We start from the raw sequence: 22,853 nt of genomic DNA, 5'->3' as shown, positions 1-22,853 counted from the left end.
GAAAAATGCATCTTAAACTACTGGTGTTAATACTTCTGGGCAAGGTAAATTAAGTTAAACTGCTGGACTACAATTCTTTATTTTAGTTCCACAGGTAAAGTCATCTATGCAAACAAGCCCCTTTTTAGCAGAGACCTGGAGAGAAAAGCTCCACAAGAAATAACAGTAGTACATATAATACAGAGTATGCCTTGACCCTGCCCGAAATAGATCTGGCATGGTGAGTTGAACAAAGGTAATAGCCTTGGACAAGCATTTGGAAATCTTTTGACACCAGTTGTCCCTTCTTACCTTCACAAGAAATGAATCATGATGCCGTGACACCTAAAATCCTGAGATCCTTTGATATCCAAGGAACACAATCCAGTGAGAGGAAGACAAAGACTTGACTGTTCTCTTGGAATTCCAGCTTGTGTAAGATCTCTCACCAAAGAGATTCCTGATATTTGAAGACAATGCTGCAAACATAAGAAAGTCATCTAAATATGGAAAAATGTGGATACCCTGTAGCCTGCAACTGGCTGTAACTGGAGCTAGACACTGAACACTCTTGGTGCAGGAGGTAGTCCAAAGGTTAAGGAAGAGAACTGATATTGTGATCCACACACACAAAACCTTAAGAAACAACTGAAGTACACATGAATAGGAATGTGATAAGCATCTTTTAAGCCTAGTGTCACCAAGAAAATTGAAAGAGGTAGAAGAGGCATCAGAGGTTGGGAAGTGACAACATTTTGAATTTCGCCACCATCAAACAGGTTTAAGAAACAAAGATCTAGAACCGGTCTCCAGGACTTTTCTTTCTCTGGGACTAGGGGTATCCTTAAATAAAATCTCTTCCCCACCTGGGAATGAGGAACTGGTTTCCATCACTCTTGGATACCATGTGATGAAGAGGAGGAAACAAACTGTCTGATCTGCAGGATGAGGGACAACCCCTGGAAAGGAGGAATTTTCTCCCACTGCCATCTGTAAACCCGATGAATGATTTTTAGAACCCATTTGTCTAAAACAAACGGGTCACAAAAGAGAAAAATGGAGATTCAGACTTTCTTTAAGAGAAAGAGGGCCATGGTGGGCTTGGTTCACAAGGTCTTGAACAGTCAGCCACTCTTGTTGGAATGTCCTTAGTTTTGGGAGGTTTGAGACTTCTTTTTGAAACCTCCTTACCACTTTTTAACCATCTGTTTACCTAAATTCTGCAGAGTCTGTTTATTTTCTTTTTTGATGACACTGGATGAGGAGAAAGAAAATCCCTTGGGCGATGTAGAAAAGGAGGGCTGAAAAATCTTAGATATTCCCTGAATCAGCTTGCCCCTTTCACACTACTGACTACCTCTGCAGCAGTGGGGGCCAGACACTAAATCTCTATCAAAGGGAGAATTTCAACTCATTTTTATCATCGGAAGGTTCTGCAAATGCAGCCAAACATACCTCCTTAAACTGTACCAGTGGCCATAGCCCTGGAAGTAGTATCAGAGTAATACCAACACTACAAACATTGAGCAGTGACCTATGCAGTAAAACAAACCAAGTTATTTAAAGCAAATGTTCCTTCACAAGAAGCAGCTGTAGATAAAATATTCCCCACACTTTCACAATATGTCAGAATAAGTTTTAACATACGAGCCTGAAAATTTAAGGATTCTGAAATTCAAAAGATCATACTTCTTGTGACTTTTTCCCATATCCATCAATTTTCCAATCTATCAGAAAGAGTAGGATTGGAATTAAGCAAAGGTCTTAGAAGCAGAGGAGTCAACTAATGTTATAGCTACTGGGTCAGGTTAACCAGAATTAAACTTAATGCCCTACTATCTCTAGAACTTCAGATCCTGTATCCCAGCTCAAAAAATAATTTCCTTAGTTAAAATAATTTGACTGCCCAGTATTTGACAGAGTACTCTGTAGGGAATTTTTAGTCTGCCAACTCATTACACTCCCAAAACATATGTTCCCAGTTGCCTCTTTCCTCCCAATCACACCTCAAATATTAATCTACCCAAGAAAAACTCTTTTTAGTCTGTTTGCGGTATAAAGGTATCTATGCCAACACCTCCAGGCAAAATCCTATACCTTTTAAACTTTTTTGCATATACGGGAGCTGTACACAAGTCATTCCATTGTTTCTTTGTGAATTACAAATCTAGTCTCTCACCAATCTTTTCAGACCTCTGAGGAATCCTACACTTATGCAATATGTAACAGTGGCTTCTGTAGGAGATTCCAATAAAAACCCAACCAGTACAGGTCTTTCATTTAGGATTCTCCTATCCCCTTCTCTTGGTCTATACCTCGATATCAATCCCTGATAGGGAAGGTAATCAGTAGCCTGCAATCCAAATGTCTTCTGGCCTCTACCCATTTTATTACCATTCCTTCTCTAATTATCTGTTCCCAACACCTTGGTTCCCTTGCCAGTTTCCTCCAGTAAATTCCAACCCCCTCATCTGTTCTCTGTGCCCTTAACTGCAGTCATTCTTACTGGCAGAATCGTTCTCCATTTTCGTGTTGGTTTAGTTTTTAATATACTTTCTGCTACTTTACGAATAATATGTATGATTGTTAATCTCCTTAAGAATGTGTGTCCAAACTCCCATTCTTTCCTTATTACTTGAATTGCCCCCCTGCTTTATCATCCCTTTCCACTTTGAATTGTAGCATTCTGCTTGTGTTGTGTAAGAGCATCAACTGTGTAGCAATAAAATATCCCTTCAAATCAGATAATCCTAAACCTTTTTCTGTTGGGAGGATCAGCTTACCCCACTTGACTCTTCCCCTCTGCCCCACCCAAATAAAATCCTTCAACTCTTTAAATACTGTCCACATCTTCTCTGGTTGATAAAAATATGCCAAACCTGCATATAAAAAAGTAAAGAGACTAAATATTTTTCCACTTGCACCTTGCTATCCATACCCATCAGTTATTGTAATATCTTTTGTCAAGTTACCTTCTTCCCACACATCCTTAGCTGCCATAACTGAATCCATTTCACTCCATACTCCTAAATGCTTCATTTTATCACGTCCCCATAAATATGGGTATTGCTGGTCCAATTCATGTGTGGGTACATAGCTTTATAGCTATAGCCTTTGTTTTATCTTTTTGTGATATTAAATTAATGAACAGAACTGTCTCCGAAAATTCCACAACACTGAAATAGTTCTATTAGGTCCAAAATAACATCTGCAAATAAAGCCAGCTTTTCTTGAACACCATAGAAATTAAAGAATATAATTCACAAGTCCCTCATTTTCTTTGCCAGAGGTTCTAAATACAACACAAATAAAAGGGAAAGAGGCCTCCCCTACCTGGTTCTGTGTTCAGGGACAACTACTCAGACAGGAACCCTCTAACTTTGATTTTTGATTCCGATAATGTATCTTTCTAAATTAACCTTATTTCCGTATCAGGAAATGCAAATGCTTTCATGGTACTACTCAAAATCCCAGTTTACTGTGTCGAATGCTTCCTCTGCCTCAAGACCCACCAATAACAGCAGTATTTTCTTACATTCTTATCTCTGGATCATGGTTTTATTAATGTTTGCCTCCCCTCCACATAAGCACACAGGTCCATATCTATCAATTCTGGCATCACCTTTACTATTCTTTAGCAATTATGCACATAACACTTTATAATCGTGGTTTAGACTTGAAATGGATCAAATGGGTCTTTATTGTCTTTAGGTATTACAGCCACCACAGCTTTTTTCCCCAGGATGCTGGTGCTTCCCCTCCTTTTAATATAATGTCAAACAAAACCTTCCAGATCTTTCACTTTCTTCCCTCAATTTCTAATTAAATAATATGTATTCCTGGAGACTTTCCCATTTCCTTCCATCTTAACTCTTAGTTGCCGAATTTCATCTACGTCTAACCTTGGCATATTAAATCTTCCATAGATATTTCCATTTTTTTTTCTCGATTTCCTCACTTCTCGGCTTTGTACAAATTTTCATAAAATTTCAAAATTATCTCCAATACCTCTACAGGATCTCTGGTTATTTATTTATTTTTTTATTGTGTAGGGTCTCCAAGTTTGGCAACAACCCTATTTTCGGTTAATGAAGTTGTTGTGCCAAAAGTTTATGTGTTCTAGAGAGCGAGATTGGTAGGGGGAATCAGAAAAAACAGATGAGAGATAAACTTTATGCTGGGGACATGAAGCATCTTAGCCCTAAGGGACAACAGGTTAGTCCCTCTATTGCTGCTCTTTTTTTCCCCCACCGGTCACAGAAGTGCTTCACTAGTAAGCAATACCATTCAGAAGATTTTAAAAACAGTACTTAGTATAGCTCCAGCTAAGTTCCTACATCCACGGACATACCCTCACATGTTTTTTCACTCTCCAACTGCTTCAGCATAAAACGAGCGATTGTCCCTATTTAAATGTAATAGCAGTACTTTTCAACAGCCCAGCTACACCCACACTGCCGCTTACAAGGCAGCACCTATTTTTACCCCTAGAAGCGTTCATCTCTTTTTAAAGTCAATATCCAGTCATAAATCCATCCCAGCCATGTTGTGCCTAACTAGGCTGTACTATTCTGCTTACCAGCCCCACTAATGGCATTTTAGCATTCTACTTCTCTCTGAAGGATTGTGCACCGCCACCCTTTTTACCTCATATTAATGTTTTGTGGCTAACTAGGCTGTACTATTTCTCCTTACCAGCCGCACTAACGGCGACTCAGCATTCTACTCCTCTCTGGACGAAGGTTCACCACCACCCTTTTAATCCCCATATTACTAATGTTTTATGCTGAACTACAAACCAGTTGTGGCGTACCAGCTGCATTAGCGGAACATACCACATCCTAAATTGAAATGTTACCCTCATCACATTCCCTACACTTGGCGTCTTTCCTCACCAATAGCACAAATGTGTAACGCGCGTATCCACCTATTGTACTGAACTAAAACTGGTAATATAATCATGCTCACTCTAAACGGATTACATAGACCCTTGTATGCATCAGTAATCCTGTTCTCATACAAATGCCCTTGTTGCTCAGATATTCCCTTTCACTGCCTAATTTTACTGGGTTTTGAAAAGGTTATACCAGAAGGTTGCTCACTCACACAGACTGAATCCCCCCCAGTTTAGAATACTTATATGCCTATACCCAACCCAATTGTTTTTAGTGCTATTACTGTATAATCTGCCAAATTTTGGGGTATTTATCTGTGTGTAAAGCAAGTTTTTCTGTGATACTTGGCTAGTTGAAGAATCTTTGTAGTTTTAATAGCATATGTTACATTTGCTATGCATAGTGTAAAGGGATTTTTATGACTAGTTGTGTAGAGTATGATATCTGAAGCTTATGTGTTGTTTATATCTAGACTCTCTGTTTGCCTTATCAGTTATATGTGTATGTTCCTTAATTGCTGATTAACCTGTTAATCTCTGTTTGCTTATATCTGTATTTATATTACAATTATCTCCTCTCATTATTTTTCTCCAGTTTTTTCTGCCTCTCTACCTACTCTGCTCTGCCTACTGGCCCTGCCCTCCTGGACAACTAAGAACAGTCACAGAATCTATTTTATCCCAGATCGACTTGCTTCCCTAACGGGAAAGTCCTAAGTTTTCCCCTGAAGTGACAGAAAGTATGATATATGGAATTAATCCTAATTTATTTTTAATGTAAAGTTACTCTATCACTTGCTAGGAGCTAGGATAGGACTCCGGACTGAGAAGCCTGCAGCCAAAGCCCCCATATCTACCTCATCCCATCTCACCCCTTTCCTTTGCATTTCTACCTCCTATAGTGATTCGTCACTCCACATATTTGATTTGGCCACTAGATAGCAGTCTTTACCCATCTATAACCTCTCTTCCCCACACAATCTCTCTCACCATAACATATATCTAGTTTCTTTTTCACCTTATTTTCTCAAGCTGCTTGTTAAATTAGTCCTACCTACCTCCCTCTGACTTTCATTTATTCCCCCTCACAGTCCCCTAAAGCACACCTCTAATCAGCCTGATTACCACCCTCTGTACTTACCTTCACCTAACTGATAGTTTTTTCACACAGTCTGTCCTGCTGCCTTTCTTTCCTTGGGTCTACCCTCTCCATTCACCCTTCGGGCTCACTCCGCTCCCCTACCCTAACCCCAAATTCCACCCACCCCCAGTGCACCTGACCTCATACTTCCCTAGCCACACCCCCCACTCTTCAACCAATTAGCCAACTCCATTTCTCTTATCAATTAACAATTTTTGGCTCCTTTTGTTAACTCAAACTGTTTATCAGCTGACTGTCCCTCTCACAGCCCCTCCACACAACTGGTCTTCATTTCTTCTAATTATCTTAATCTCCTCCACCCATCTCTTCCAATTATCTTAATCTCTTCCTCCCTATACATCTCACTATGTATAGTCACTGCTGGGCAACAAACCGTAACATTCTTCCCCTATCCATTGGGCTTACCTCTCCGATATCTCATGACCTAACTTGCTACAAATCCCTAACCTTTGCTAAATTTCAACACCCCCTAGGACAAACAAGCCCACTCTCTCCTATAACCTCTCTAACACACAGTGACATCATATCTTCATCCTACCTTCTACCACAGTTTCATAGACTAACCCATATTAAATATCACCAAATGAGAAAAGGAGACCCTTCTCTCTGTAAACTTATCAAACTATCATGTAACCCTCATAATTGTTTACTGCTACATGGTGACATCCACCCAGACCCTGGTCCTAACTATACCACCCTTAATACCTCTTCAGCCAATACTACCACTCTTCTCTCCCTCTCAAAAAAACAAGACTCAGGTCACCTCAATATATGTAGTGTAAATAATAAAATAACCCAGCTACATGCCCTAATAAACACCTATTCCTTTGACATCTTATGCCTTACTGAAACTTGGCTTAAACCCACAACTAAAGACAATGACATTGTCCCACCAGGCTAGAACATTCTCAGACATGACCGTCTAAATAAAAAGGGTGGTGGGGTAGCCTATACTGTTCAAATCTGAAATGAAGGTCACAGCACTAGATATCCATCCACCACCACCTAATAAGGCTGAAATTCTAACCTCTAAGCTCCAAATTAATACAAAAAAAGCTATATACATTATTTGCTCATATATCCCCCCATGTAATAACATCAGTACTCTTGAAAATACCCTTAGCTGGCTTGCCACATCCCTACCACAAGAAACCATACCCCTTGGAGATTATTTGATTGGAATGGATGTACCTCTGCCAACCCAACTACTCATATAAACCTCTCTGGCTTCCAGCAAACCATTAACTTCCCTACCAGAACCCACAAACCTAGCAAGAAACAAACCATATTAAGATTGGATACTAGTTAATAGTAACCCCCATGCATATAAAACAGGTATACTCCCCGATCACATAAATGACCACTCTCTACTTTCATTTCTAGGCAAAAGACCCACCTTCACAATCAAATAGCATTTAGAACTACCAAAAACAAGACAGACTTCAACCCAGTTAACTTCCAAGATGAGCTCAAAGCCTGCAATTGGTCACCCATAAAATACCTACCCTCTTGACAAAGCAGTTTCTTTAACAACAACTTTTTGCAAATCCAAGACCACCATGTTCCTACCTACATTGTTAGAATTAAAAACAAACCAGCTCCCTGGCTCACCAAGGACACAAGGCTAAACATTCGACTAAGAAAAACTCTGGTCCAAATGGAGAAAAACTAAAAACCCAGTTGACTACCTTAACTTTAGACAACTTTGTAATACCACAAAAAAATCTATATTCCTTGACAAAATAATTACTACCTCAATTCCAACAGACCCAACAGCAAAACCCACAAAAGTTCTGGTCAGGAATCAAACTACTCCATCCAGTGCAAAACATCTACCCCCTCAAACTTAACACAAACTTCTCCCAACCAAATTGCTAATACATTTAATAACATTTTCTCTGAAACAGTACAATCACTAGCAAATACCTTACCACCCGTTACCACCACCGAACTATCCTCACTAACCAACTTGCCCCAGACATTTAGCCTCCAGCCTGTTCCAACATCTCATACACTCCCTGCTTCTCAAACAAACCATGTACACCATCAGCCAACCTCCTCCCAGCTGAATACCTGCAAATTGCAGCTGGTGTACTTGCCTACCCTATTTCTATCTTAATACACAGAACCATTTCTGAATCCCGTGTCCCAGCCATTTGGAAAGTCTCACACATTATCCCTTTGCATAAAGGGGGTACCTCAAATGACCTTTCACACATCCACCCATAGCCCTTCTCTCTCCTTTAGCAAAAATTATGGAGAGATGTATCCACCGTCAATTACTACATCATCTCCTCCAAAGTAACCTACTAGTGGACTGCCAACATGGATTCAGGCCATACCATAGTACAACTGCTCTTCTATCCTTTACAGACTGCATTAATAAAAATAGGAAATACTAACCTGCTATCTTCTGCTCTTTTCATACACCTCTCCAAGGCCTTTGATATGGTTAACCACCAACTATAGACCAGTATACTTAAATCACTTTCTCTTGATTCTCAATTAGTACAATGGTTCCAATCCTACCTGGAAAACAGAAAAAAAGCAGTTCTGTGGGACAATAACCTATCCTCTCAGCTTCCAGTCACCCTTGGAGTCCCACAAGGATCAATTCTTGGACCACTCCTTTTTACTATTTTCATTAATGATCTGAAAACTTCCCTTCCCCAAGCTATGTGCATACAATATGCCGATGATTCAACTCTATGTGCCGCATCTTCTCCAGCAGAACTCCAATCCGGTACACAAACAGTCTTTACCTTAGTTGAAAACTGGTTCCATCAAATATGTCTCCTCCTTAACCCAAAAAAAAACTAAATTATTACTTTTTACTCCCACACAGAAATCCCCCCCCCCCTATAAATTTCATAGTTGCATCAAATAATGGCACAGAAATTGCTCCCAACACCGCCACCAAACTCCTGGGTGTGCAATAGGCAACAATCTCAACTTTAACACACACATTAATTCAACTATTAAATCAGTTAATAGAAAACTTGGATTCCTTTATAGATCAAGCCTTTTCTCACAGCCTCAGCTACAGTTTCTATTACCCAGACCCACCTCACTTCACCCTTCTCTACGCCTCCCCTATCTATACTAACTTATCCAAAAGCAATCTGAATAAACTAGCAACCTCCTACAACAACATAGCCAAATTGGACACCGGTGCCCCCTTTCGTACCCACCACTGCCATCATCTTAAACTTCTAGGACAGCTGGAAGTACAAAACCATCTACTTTTCCAGCAACTCATTTTTATCCACAAGATCATACATCATCCTTCAAATACTCCCATACTCTGTAACCTCTTCAACTCCTATAAAACTTTACAAACCCTAAAATCCGCTAAGAAGCTGCAAGTATCCACCATACAATCCAACAACAAATCTGGGGACTGACTGTTCTCAAATGCTATTGGCAACCCTCGGAACAAACTTCCAAATGAAATAACATCCCTGACTTCCACCAACCTTTTCAAGAAACAATTCAAAATTTTCATTAAAAACCAATGGCTCTGCCCCTGCTCTAATCCTGATACTATTTCACCTTTTTGTCCAAATACTTCTCAACTAAAAACTTTCTTCTTCTGATATTCCTCTATCCTCTACGCTGTCTTAGAATCAATAATTTTTTTTTGTTGTTTTGCCTGCCTTACTGTCCCGAGTAAACTCATGTACATTGAAAGTTTTTTGTTATTTCTTTTTTTATATACAACTGTATAACTATCTTCATATGTGTAACCTTAAGACTGTTTGCACAAACTTTTACTAAGCAGTTGCATACTTATGTAAATTGTTTTTTTTCCCCACTGTTTTTGTGGACTCTGTGTATAATATTTTTTTTCTCGGAGCTTCTCGGGCCTCTGCTGAAAATATATATCCAGCTAGACTAGCCCGGTCAACAAATGTAAAATAAATAAATAATAAACAGCGCTCAAGAAGGGATTGGAAACATGAGCTGCACCATTAAATCCATGCAGGTGGAGGAGGGGGGAGTCAAACATGCAGAAGAAAGGCACAGATTCGGCAGCAAGAGAGAGAGAAGAAAAAAAAAGGTGAACGGCACACAAAGGCAACTCAAATCATTGCTGTGATACACCATTATATAAAGGGTTTAGAAAAGAAAAAAAAGATAGGATTCGCATATCAGTGTGCTAAACAAACAGCTGAAGAAATTTTGGGAAGCTTTACCATTGTCATTATCACAGTAATGTGGTTAACAAGTAGGTTTGCAAAAGACTGGGCAAGCTGACACCCAGCTCTAGTAATAGCAGCAGGGTAGTTTCCTCTGGACAGGACAGCTGCACTAAAACCTGGCATGAATAAGCAATTACTATCCAATCACTGAAGCTAGTTTTGAAGGAAGACAGGGGAGTATGTTACATGATGTACAGAGGTTATCTACTCCAAACAAGGCTTAGTTGTGGAATAAGAAACCAATCAAGCTGGCAGGCGTTCAGTCTCACAATGGAGTTGTACTTTTTGGATCCAATGTTAGACCGTCTATGAAGGTGGAAAAGGCTACAAACGCACACACATTCGGGATGTCCTGAGAAATGAGCTGTCTGGAGGTAATGGAGACATAGTGGTCAAAAGACAGCTCACTTTCCACAAGGGATCTTAAGTCTCTAATTACACTTATTTTGGGTGGGGGTAGTACGCCAATGTGACTATGCTGCACTTCTTACCATACAGTGGTGAGCTAATGATGAACACACCAGGCAATTGTCCAATCCAGTGCTTGCTGGATGAACACACCAGGCAATTGTCCAATCCAGTGCTTGCTGGATGAACACACCAGGCAATTGTCCAAGCCAGTGCTTGCTGGATGAACACACCAGGCAACTGTCCAATCCAGTGCTTGCTGGAGAATACAGATATCATGGGAGGAATTAAACGCACCTAAATTTGCAATCATCCACAAAAATTGGTTAGCTACAGATCTTAGATGACTGACTTCACTTCTAAGTAAATGTCAAACAAAGGGAGGGCCCAAGAAAAATCCTGTGGAACACCACTGGCAGCATATCCTTACAAAGGGAATTCTGTCAGTAAGCCAAGCAACTATCCAGTGGACAACATAAGGGTCAAGACTTACACAGGAAAATTTGTCTGCAATACTCTCAGAAAGGATGGTGTCAAAACCTTGACAAGGTCAACGTTGGCAGCATTACTAAAAAGGCTCACCCAGATTCTGCCACAGCTTGCTGTAAGGGAAAGGTTAGCTTGCTTTTTGATTTTCTTAAGTTTTGTATTACTTTGCATTTTTCTATTTTGTATACTGTGATTTGTTTTCTTTACACTGTTTTACTTGCATATTAAAACTTGGAGACCACAGCTCTCTCTCTCTTGTGACAAGACGGAATTTCTTCCACCCTCCCACCTTGTTATTGTTGTGTTCTTAAACACCACTGTCTTTAGAGTTGTCTGCCCCTTATGTTAATTTGACCATATATCTCCTTCCCTCTCTCCTTTCACAGGATGACGTGAGCAAACACAGAATCATCATTTTGTAAAAAATCACTCCCCTTTAATTATTTAAATTTATTGGCCATCCCACTGTATCCCATAATACTAAAATACAAAAAAGTGTCCATCACTTTTCAATCTATTTTGCTCTTTTAAACAAAAGACAGTGGCCCTCCACTTAGACAGCTAAAACTTAAGTTACCCTTTTTCATCTCTAACTGTTTAATTTACACTGCAGTGTTTAGGATAAACCACTTTTTTCATCTTACCTATAAAAGATCTATTGCAAGACCACCACTTATTGGACAGCCCACATTTTGCATCTCAGTAGTCATCTTGGGATTAGTGCTTTTGGAGGAGTACAGAGACGATTCCTGGAGACCGCTGATAACCAGAAAGCCTAATAACTGCTTTATAGGTGACTGCTTGGAATCTGTGTTTATATTCTGGTCCTGGTGAGAGGAGCACACAGTGCATAGATTCCTGACCGTTTCTGGTTGGAGAGCGAGTGTCTGGTTGCTATTCAAGGCATTTACCAGGAAAAGGCTACAAGCCTACAGACCCTTGCATTATCTGGAACAAGACTGTGAATCACCAGACAGATTGCGGCCTGCTTCTCTTCTTGGGATTGGTACTAACATTTTGCTTCTGGTGAGAGAAGGAGCATTGTATCCCAACAGAGTGAAGCTGTAGTGAGACCAGGATTAGTAGTAGCCAGGCAGTAAACATTCATGCAACTCCCCTCTTTTCATAGTTACTGACAAGCTAGTTCTTTGTTTTCAGTAAGTACTGCTTGATTTGTTTCTAACTTCAAAATATCTGCCTAAATACTACAGCCTTAAATGTTCAGGGTCTACGTATTACTTTCCCCTCAAGTGTTTGGTAGTGCTCTGTACAGACTCTGACACCCTGACTGACATTTTTCCTGTAAAAGCACAATTAAAATTTCTCCATTACCTAGTTGCACACAGGACAACTAGTTTGCAGTGATGAGCACTGTCCACATAGTTGCAAACTGGATACTCCTGACAGTGATTGCTATTCTCACTACAACTATATAATCAATAAAAAATAAAAAAGGGTCTTTGCCATGGACAAACTTCCCTACCGTCTCCGTTACTGGCTTGGTGGTCATATGGGCATGTTGAGGCAATGCAGAAATTGCCTCATGCTTGCTAACAACCATTTAATTCTCAAACTGATATGGTATGTGACGTGTATTTACACAATGTCACTGGAGACAAAGCTCTCACATAAAAGTATTCCTAATGTCAAAAAGGTTGTCAGTAGTACGCAAGCTGCACCAATCACGCACAATTTAAAGTGGACATAACAACCCACATATGCTGAGGCACTTGCATGAAACCTTCCTAAATTATAAAGACCTCCTAGACAAAGTACACATAACAAATACCCTCTGCAGCCCCTAATGCACTATTTCAAAACACTTGCATCAACACAAGGCTACACCTCATGTGGCCTCTATCACTAAGCCCATAAGGCAAGCCACCATACAATCAAACATTCTAAACATTGGAGACTCCATCGTGAGACACACTGATGTCTCTCTCACCAGGCTGAGTAAGGAGAAAGTTACGTTCAGGGGCTAGAATCCATGACATTACTCAGGTCACCCGACCACAATTACCAATATGACTCATAGTCCATGTGGGAGTAAATGACCCAAGACGTACCTCCCTAGACTATATGAAGACAGACATGATAGAACTCTTGGAATACGAGTCTCAGGCTGGTATGAGCCTAGCATTGAGCAGCATTTTACCTTCTCCAAGGATGATGCCACAATACAAACAAAAGACAATTGACTTTTCATTGACTTAGTTTCTAGTGTCATTATAAGGGGGTGAAGTATTTGTCAGCATGAAAGAGACGACCAACAGACCACGCTGCTTTGCCAGGGATGGTCTGCACCTCTCCCCTCTAGGCTTTCGAATATTAGCTAAAATATTGTTTTCCCACATAGTGCTTTTTTTAGACAATGCCAAACTAAGCACTTCAGACATAGCAAAAAAAATCTAAAGTTATTACTGCTCAATGCTAGGAGTCTATAAACAGAAAACTCCACTACCTAGAAGCTCTCTTACCTAGAGAATGCGGACGTCTGTGCGGTCACTGAGACAGTTTAAAGCCAGAAAGTACACCAACAGTGCAAGTTTATAATGCTTTCCACACATTCAGGCCAGCTATTTCACAGGCAGGGTCTAAAGGAGCAGGTCTCTCTATTTACATCAAAAATATACTTCAAGGCTGGTCAAACAGAGCAATGCACTTGAGCTTTGCCACGTTCAAATCACCATAAGTAAAATCTAATACCACTTCCTTGCAAGCTACAGGTCACCCTCTATGACCCAAGAAACCCATACCATTTGGCATTCAGACCTATCATTGAGTACAATGCCCCCTTTGGTATGTATCTAACCAGGCACATCAAACAATTGGAAAGTCCACAGAGGTTCCGCACTAAAAGAATACAGGGTGTAAGTAAAGTATCCTATGCAGACCACCTCAAGGCCCTATTCCCTGTATTCGGTCTCCTGCATGTTTTTGAGCAGAGATCTATGCATGGCATACAGGGCATTGTCAGATCCCACTCTAATGGACCTCTGCATATCCACAAACCAAACAGCACCAGAATTACCCATTCTAAAGACTTAAACCTTGCCTGTCATATAAATAGGACCTGCTGGAGAGAACGGCATGCATCCCAGAGATTACCCAGTCTATGGAATAGGCTCCCCATCCACTTGAAGCAGATTTCCTCCCTAACCCAATTCAAGTCCAACTTGGACAATTGTATGTGAAACCGGAAATTCATCCCTGGTTTGGCACCCATGTCTTTAATGGACATAGGTAACCTGTAAATGGTTCTTCTCCCAGGCCCATGCTTACATTTATCAAGTGTATCAGAATTTGTCAGAGATTTTGGATGCATGGCTAGATTTAAAAAGGTCCTTGTGGTAGTTAGCCTAGTAAACACCTATGAATTTATAACAGCCTGGTCACTGTCCAAGGCTTCTCTAACCTTGTAAAAAACTGATGGGTTGAGTAATCATACACTTAACAAATCCAAACTGATTATAGTCAAGGGTTTGGATGTTGGCTACATCATTCTTTAGTTTGGCAAAAACACGTTCTATGGCCTTACAGATGATGCTAAAACACTAAAACGTCTGTAGTTAACTGTGGCATATCATGGGGCCACTCTTGTGAAAAGTGAGTCAGTTCTCTAAGCTTCAGGTTAGACTACAGTTAGAGATTTAGAAGGGGCTGGGCTATGCAGTGCTTCAATCCTGCAAGAAAACATCTTGGAATACTGTCAGGATCAATGGAAACTATTGTTTTTAGTTATAAATAGTGCTGATGCAACTTGTATAAGGGGATTACAGGTAGCACAGTAACAGGAGAAACTGGGAGGGCACAATGGGACATGGGTAATGTGTGAAGTTGGAGCTAAAATTTTCTGTCAGGATCTTAGCTATGCTTTCTTTGTTGGAGTACGACATGCCACGGGAGACAAGTTCGAAGCAGGTCTGGGTATTACTTCAAAGTTTCTTAATGCAGACCAGGAAAGCCTTGTAATTATCTTGGGTATTGGATATTAAGGAAAGCCCTACATTTACAGTGCCTCGTCGGTACTAGGGATGCAGTAATGAAGACTTAACTTAAAGCTTCTGATAATGGTGTACTGCTGCACACAGTAAAAACAGTCAATCCCAGGGTCTTAAACTTCATTACCAACCCTTGAAAAATACACAAGCCTGCCACTGTGGCATGTACATTTACAGTTTACTTAAGAGATTAAAATGATTATTAAAGCAAACACTCTGCTATAAAAACTCTATGGCTGCTAACCCATCAATACAGATGTGGCATCAAAGTGGCACGTCACCAGACAACAGCTCACAATACAGGGCCTACAGTTAACTGTGATACAGTACCCTAAGAGATGCAATCCTCTCTTGGGACATACCTGAACTCCTCTCTTACTATCTCCATGGATATCACTGTGCCCCACAAATATATGGCTACAGAACGACATGTTAAAGGACTGAAGGAGAGGAATCAGAAGTGTGCTGAGAAATGGTGTTCTATAAAACTTCCATCTACAACCCCCCCCCCCCATTTCTGGGCATGGGGGTCAGGGTGTCACTGCAACAGTGACAATCTGGAGCAAAGGTTCACACCATTGGGCACTGAGCTAATCTTTTCCAAGTATTACAGCCTACACAGTACAGTAACACATCCATGGATGCATGGAACAAAGATACACTAAGTTCAGGTGGAAATTACTAACCACACCTCATTTTAGGGACAATTACACTAACTGATTAGTGACCATCCTTAACAGACTGGTCCACCTGTCCTCTAGGATGAAATCTGGTAGGATAAAAAAAAGTGTCAGGAATGCACTCATTTGGTGCTATACACAATCCAGAAACTGTCATTCCTGTAAAACAAACTCTGACAAAAGACAACCTTCTCACACTGTAGTCAGCATTGGTCCTGTGATGTTACAGACTCCATGACTAAGCAACATGGTCTTCTTCTAGATACCATAACTAACACAAGACTTCAAACATGTATACAGAAAAATTCAGGGCTCCAAAGAAGTTAGAATTGTGGAGTCCCATCTCTACATTCCTTGGGTGTTATACATAAACACTATGTGCCATGGAGTAGGGCTGGCACAATCATAAAGCAACATATGAAAGCTCTATGCAATTCTTAGAAAACAGTGCACAAGACCCTGTACTCAGTTTTGCCACAGTACTCCATGCATGAAGTGCACATACAAATGATACTGTACAAACACTATATCTCATGGATAGGGACTAGTCCTAAAGGTTAACTTACAGGACTCCAAGAGCAAGCCTCTAGATGGTGCAGAAATCTGTTGGCACCACTAACTTAAAACAAAGCAAAATCCCAATTGTGACACACATCCAGGAGATAAAGTATCTGGCTGTGATTGATTATATAACTATCTGGACATACAAAGCTGATACAAGTATACTTTTTTGCACCTGATCGGTTTCAGTGATAGTTAAACTGTACTGCATTTATTTATTTCCTTGATTGAATAAGGTTGGTCTCCGTCTGCATTTTGGTGGCTTTGGAATTGCCCGCCCCTGTTGTAAATTTGATTTTGGATACTCCTCCCAGTCCCATCTCATCAACTCATTCTACTGTCTACAGAGAGGGTATTTTGGAAGGCCAACCCCCTTAATTTCTTAATCTTGAATTATCTTCTATTTCTTCCCTCTCCACTTTCAGAAAATTGCACTTAAAAGCTGCTTTTACTGCAATTGTGTTCTTCCTATGTTATTAACATTTTGCTTTGTTGCTTGCTCTCAAGTGCTTTTATTCTGCTGCATTTATTACTGTTTGTTAATAGCCTGATTAAATTTGTCTGTTATTCTAAGCCTCTTAGTTTTTGTTTTAGCACTTGGGCTTCAGGCCAGTTATTTTACATTTAAGGTTTTTATGGTCTACACTCTTGTGGACTAACCCTTATCAAAATCCTCTGTCCATAAGTCCGACCAAGTTTTCAGAACACTATGCCTGGGAAATACCTATCAGTTTCTCCTGCCAGCTTGGTCGACATGAGCATACTGAGTGTAGCAACTTCCTCATGTTCATGGACAGCCCTCTTCTTTTAGCACATAAGTCTACTTGCGAGAAATGCATCTACATCAGTAACCTAGAATCTGTGCTCTCTCAAGCCACACTCAATACTCCTGACAAAGAGGAAACTGATGGCACAAAACACCACACCGACCACATCATATAGCCAAGCACCACACACACACACACACACACACACACACACACACACACACACACACACACACACACACACCCCTATGCAGAGGTCCTCAATAAAAATGTACCTAAACGGCAGAGACCTGCAAAACACTCAGAAATGTACCACACAAGGCAGACAACACACCAGTGTCTCACAAACACAGCCCATAAGGCATTAACAGTAAACCAACACAGACCATATGGCATAACAATAAACCAAACATACTAGTCATTGGCAACTCATGAGAGCCACACCAATATCCCCCTCACCAGGCTTGACAAGGACACAGGTCAGTTGTCTAAGAGGTGTCCAGAATCCACCACATCATGAACGTACTTAAGTCTCTCCACAGGTACAAGTACGACTCTGTCATTGTCCATGCTGGTGTGAATGATTTGAGATGTACCTCCCTGGACTATATGAAGAGACATGATTAAGCTCAGAGTATGTGTCTGAGGCAGGTATGACCCTAACCCTAAGCAGCATCCTACCTTCACCAAGAATAATACAATACCAACAGAACATAAATTGACTTTAGTTTCTGAAGTCATTCCAAGGGGATTCAGTATCGGTCTGCCTGGGATGACATGGTTTACAGGCCTCAGTGCTTTGCCAGAGATGGCTTCCACCCATCACCCCTGGGATTAAAGATTCTGGCAAAGGCTTTAGTCTCCCTAATTTGCTTTTTTAAGCAATGTCCCAAAGACAAATCTTCCAACATAAAAGATCCATCAAAAAGCAAACTGAAGGTCATGCTTAACGCCAGGCACCTTAACCTGAAAGTGCACTCAGTGGAGGCTCTCCTCACACTAGAAGACATCTATGCAGTCACAGAAACTTGGTTCAAGGCTGTGGAGAGCACCCCTGCCTTACCAGATTACACCTCATTCCACACATTCTGACTCCAAAATGAGGTTGGGAGACTTAAGGGTGGTGGAGCCTTTCATTAACGACAAGCACACCTCCAGACTTGGCTTGCCAGCATGATACACTAGAGCTACTCCAGGTACAAGTGACAGGTGGCAAGTCACCCATCCAAGTTATAGCCAGCTACAGACCCCCTCCATGACTCAGGACACCCACTCCTCCTACCTGGAACTATTTGATTCTATCAAGGTACTCCCTAACACCCTGATCTTTGGTGACTTCAACTACCCCACCATAGTCTGGGTGAAGTATTCCTGTACCAATACACTCACCAGATTCCTTGACTTCATCAGTTCCAACACACTAGACCAGATCATCTCATTCCCCCACAAGGGGAGAGGACATTCTGGACTTGGTTCTCACCAACATGGGTGACCTCTGCACCATTCCCATAGTAAGTTCTTCCCTGGTGAGATCAGATCGGTCGGTCTCATTCAAAGTTTCTAACCCCCCCCCCCCCCCAGCTGTAACCAGGCAAAATAATTCTCAAAAGCTGACTACAACCTCCTAATCCTAAGGGAGGGTTTCAGTAGCTTCACACCCCTCCCCCCACAGGATGCAGACAACTATGCTGAACAGTAAGCCAGTGCAGTATACAAGCATTTGTACAACTGCATGGACTCAGCCATACCCAACAGAACTAAAACTTGGTCCTCACGGAAACAAAGCTATCTGATAGACATCCCATATCACCAGGCTTTACAACAAAAAGGAAGAAACTATTGTGCAAGGGTAAAAAGGCACAAATTCCTAATTGGAAAACCTCCCATCTTAGCCTCAACAAGCAAATTAGATCACTAGTGAAAAACCTTCAAAGCCAATTATGAATAGAAACTAGCCTCTGAAACAAAGGGAAACCAGAAAGCCTTCTTCAGTTACATCAGAAACCTCCATGGCAAAGCCCAAGTTTGTTCCGAATTAGTACTCAACGGTACCACTTACACTGATCTCTGTTGACTTGGCCAACCTGCTAGCAGATTCAGCTCAAACTTCACCCCCTGTCCCCCCCCCCCCCCAAAGGCCCATTCAACATCCCCCATACTTGTCCCACACCTCACATCTCTGTAGATCAAGTGTTAAAGGCTCTATCCAAGGCAAAGAACACAGCTTCCATGGGACCGGATAGTATCCCATGTATTCTGCACCATCTCCAGCAAGAACTAGCTTCATCATTGAGTAATCTATTGAACCACAGCCCAAGTACAGGTTTCATTCCAGCAGAGTGGAGAACCCCTTACACAAAAGGTGGTGCCACTACTGACCCTGGAAACTATAGCCCCATTAGCTTGACAAGTCTGATCTGTAAAGCCATGGAGCATATTATTATGGTCCTCACAAAACAAGGACATAGGCAATCTCCAAGCACTTGACCCCACCCAGTTCAGATTAGTCAAGTTGAACCTAGTTGACTTTCTGAAACAGTCACCAAGGCCCTGGATGAGGGAAAGTCAGTACATACAGCTTTACCTTACCTTGGCCAAAAGCCTTTGACACAATCCCCCACTCGGGCATCAAAAAGCTAACACAACTTGGCATAAATCCCTATCTCATCAGGTGGGTGGCCAACTGGCTCACCGATAGAATCCCAAGGTCAAAATAGGTGCCTCCACCTCCAACAGCAGACCTGTCAGTAGTGGTGTTCCCCAGCGATCTGTCCTGGGACCTCTACTGTCTGGCATCTACTGCTCAGAGGTCCAGAAAAGACAAAAGGCCTGTGGATGAGTTAAGTTGGGGTGCAGTCAACTCCCCAAATGATGTTAACATACTGCACAAGGGTCTCCCAGCAACAAATGACTGGTGCCAAAGTAATGGCCAACGCAAAAAAAATGTATCATCATACCATTTGGCAAAAACACAGCCCCTACTGATTACCACATCAATGGCAACCCTCTAAGCACACAGCCTGTGGTAAGAGACCTGGGTACACAGGTTGACAACAATCTCACATTCGATGATTATGTAGCTGCAGTGTTCACCTCATAAGTAAAGGGACTGCATCCAGAAAAAAAGGAGGTTGTTATCTCTGTATACTTCTCCCTCATTAGGCCAGTAATTGAGTAAAACGCCCTGTTTGGTATGTACCTCTTCAACACCTGCCCCAGCTAGAAAGGCCACAGACATACCTCACAAAGGGAATCCATGGCATCCAACACCCATCCTATGTGGACAGGCACAGATCATTATCACTCTACTTGGTATCATACAGATTGCTCAGAGTTGATTGGTGTCTAGCTCCTTGCGCATTACCCACCTGAAAGGCCTAAATCTAATAAGTGACACTAACAAAACCTGCTGGAGAGAGAGGTTTGTCCCCAGAGGCTGCCCAGTCTCTGGAAGAGACTTCCCATACATGTCAGAGTATGTCGCTGACCCTCTTCAAGTGCAACCTTGAGTGGATGGGAAACCACAAATTTGTCCCAGGGGTTCCACCTCTGTTCCTCACTGATAGGGGCGACGGGTACCGACTGAGGTTTCTTTTAGGGGATAAACTCATGGCTAGGCTTGCAAGGCTCCCAGGGCCATTAGCCTAGTAACCTCCCATGATCCTACAATAAAATACATTTCTCATTGCTGCTTACTCTAACTGGTATTTTGAACAGTAACCGAAATCAGTCTATCCCTAGACCAGGGCATTTTGCAGATCTGAAGCAACTGCTCTGCTGTACCCATAATTCAGATCTATTCATTCTCACCTGTATCCCTGTAAACTACTTGCTCCACACTTTTCAACTGTTCAGATTTTTACCTCATATGTTTTGGTCTGTTCCTTAAAAAATTAGTGTTTTTCTTGAAATTGCTGACTTAAGTTACTAAATAACATACATTTGAGAGTTTGAGACTTCCATATCCTTCAGGAAAAAGTATGCTAACACAAATCCTGTCATCATTGTGGCAACTTTCTAAGTTTATAAGAGCAATATTTAAAATTGGCCTCTAGTTTTGTGCATTTGCCCCCCCCCCCCAATAATTTTAGATTTTGTCCAGATTTCTTGCACTAAACAGGCTGAGAAACATGACTTGCTTTCATGTCAGAACAATAAAGACCCAAGACACTACTCTTACATAAACTTCCACTACTACCAACAGCTTTTATGAGGCTGCTCAAACAAAAGCCAACACTGCTCTGTGATGACATTCACCCCAACTCTAGCCCAATCCACGAAAATCATACCCTTCTTACCCAGACAAAATCTGGTCCAAGTTCCACGGCTAAAACTGGCCCACTTAAGACACCTTAGCTTAAGAAATAAAATCAAAACTACACAGCTGAATGTCGCTTACAAGTCTGGCATCCCAACTTAACTGCATCTGAAGAAAAAGGAAATCAGAGATTCCTTGTACAGATACAAAGAAAACAAATAAAACGGAGAAGGGCTTGCTATGCTATTCCCGTGAGTACTCTCTCATAACATATCAGTCTTCTGTAAGACAGGCACATAATAAATTTCAGCCAAGTCAAACAATGCAAAGAGCCTTATTGCTGGATACATCTACACCCCCCAAAGCAAAAAACATTAACCATCTGAAGATACACTAACTGTATCACTAATGAAATCAAACATAAGCTGGTAGTTCTAGGTGACTTTAACATTGATTGGAAAAAAAGCCGAAGAAATTCTCATCCCACCTGGAATGGCGGAGCCAATAGCCTATGAAAAAAAGTATTCCTGACTGCATACTTGTGTCCATGCCCCACACAACACACTGCATGCTGAATTATTCCAGATTCCATTCCTGATCATTCTCCCAATTTTCTATCTGGTAACAAGGCTAAATTAAGAAGCAGCACCACTATGCATTAGCAAACTCTTCATATCTGTGTTACTCTTTAAATAGGAAGAACAGAGTTGGAGGCAATACTCATCTGTGAGTATCTGGAGAAATCTCTCTCATGTCTCAACGTGAGAAAAAAATATCACACACACAACCCACCCTTCCACAAAAAAAATCCAGAACAAGCTTACAGATGAATTGGCTGTGCCACAAAAAAAAAAAAGCTATCATGAAATACAAGTTACAAAATGTTTTATTCCAGTGAGACTGGCTGCCTATGTTTTCAGAGTGCTATGATTACGCTCTGAAACTGGGTAAAGTTAAGCATCTTTCTGACATGTAAAAGGTGCTCAACCAGCTTTTGTTATGCACCTCACAGCACTATTATGCTCAAAGTCTCACTCTAGAGCCCAACAGCAGCCAGTGCCTGCCACTGCAACAGAGAAGCACAAGCTAAGCCAGCTTTGAAAACTGTTGGAGCCTTCATTCTGACACACTTGGAATGCTTTGCTTCTGCTCACCATATGTGGCAGCATTAACAGCTTAAAGGCTTTCAGGATCATAAAAACACGGTGTTCCTACCTCTTTAATATATTTTTTAAATGGTATTACATGGACCAAACACTCAACTACAAAGAATTATGATCAGGTCTGTCAAACTCCGACATGGATGTTAAAATATTCACCTCTCAAGTTTCACTTTGCTTTTGATGTGCATTTCTTGACCTCCATGTTTCAAACACATACACTGGCTATTTGAGAAGTGATCATAAAAGCATCTATGTTGTGAAGTGAAATAACCACCAAGGAGCACTT

At 41.1% G+C, this 22,853-nt stretch overlaps 1 protein-coding gene across 3 annotated transcripts in view; it reads right to left on the bottom strand.

Annotated features, from left to right (window-relative positions):
* CCHR13.PART0H19orf25 (chromosome chr13.part0 C19orf25 homolog) overlaps positions 1-22,853 on the bottom strand; it is a 46,634-nt gene that overhangs the window by 1,948 nt on the left and 21,833 nt on the right. The gene's annotated exons all lie outside the window — the stretch shown is intronic.

This window comes from Protopterus annectens, chromosome 13.part0 (assembly GCF_019279795.1).
Source record: "Protopterus annectens isolate FY-2018-M chromosome 13.part0, PAN1.0, whole genome shotgun sequence".
NCBI classification, from domain to species: domain Eukaryota; kingdom Metazoa; phylum Chordata; order Ceratodontiformes; family Protopteridae; genus Protopterus; species Protopterus annectens.
Note: the sequence above shows the minus strand (reverse complement) of the source record. Positions and strands in the feature narration are given on the sequence as shown.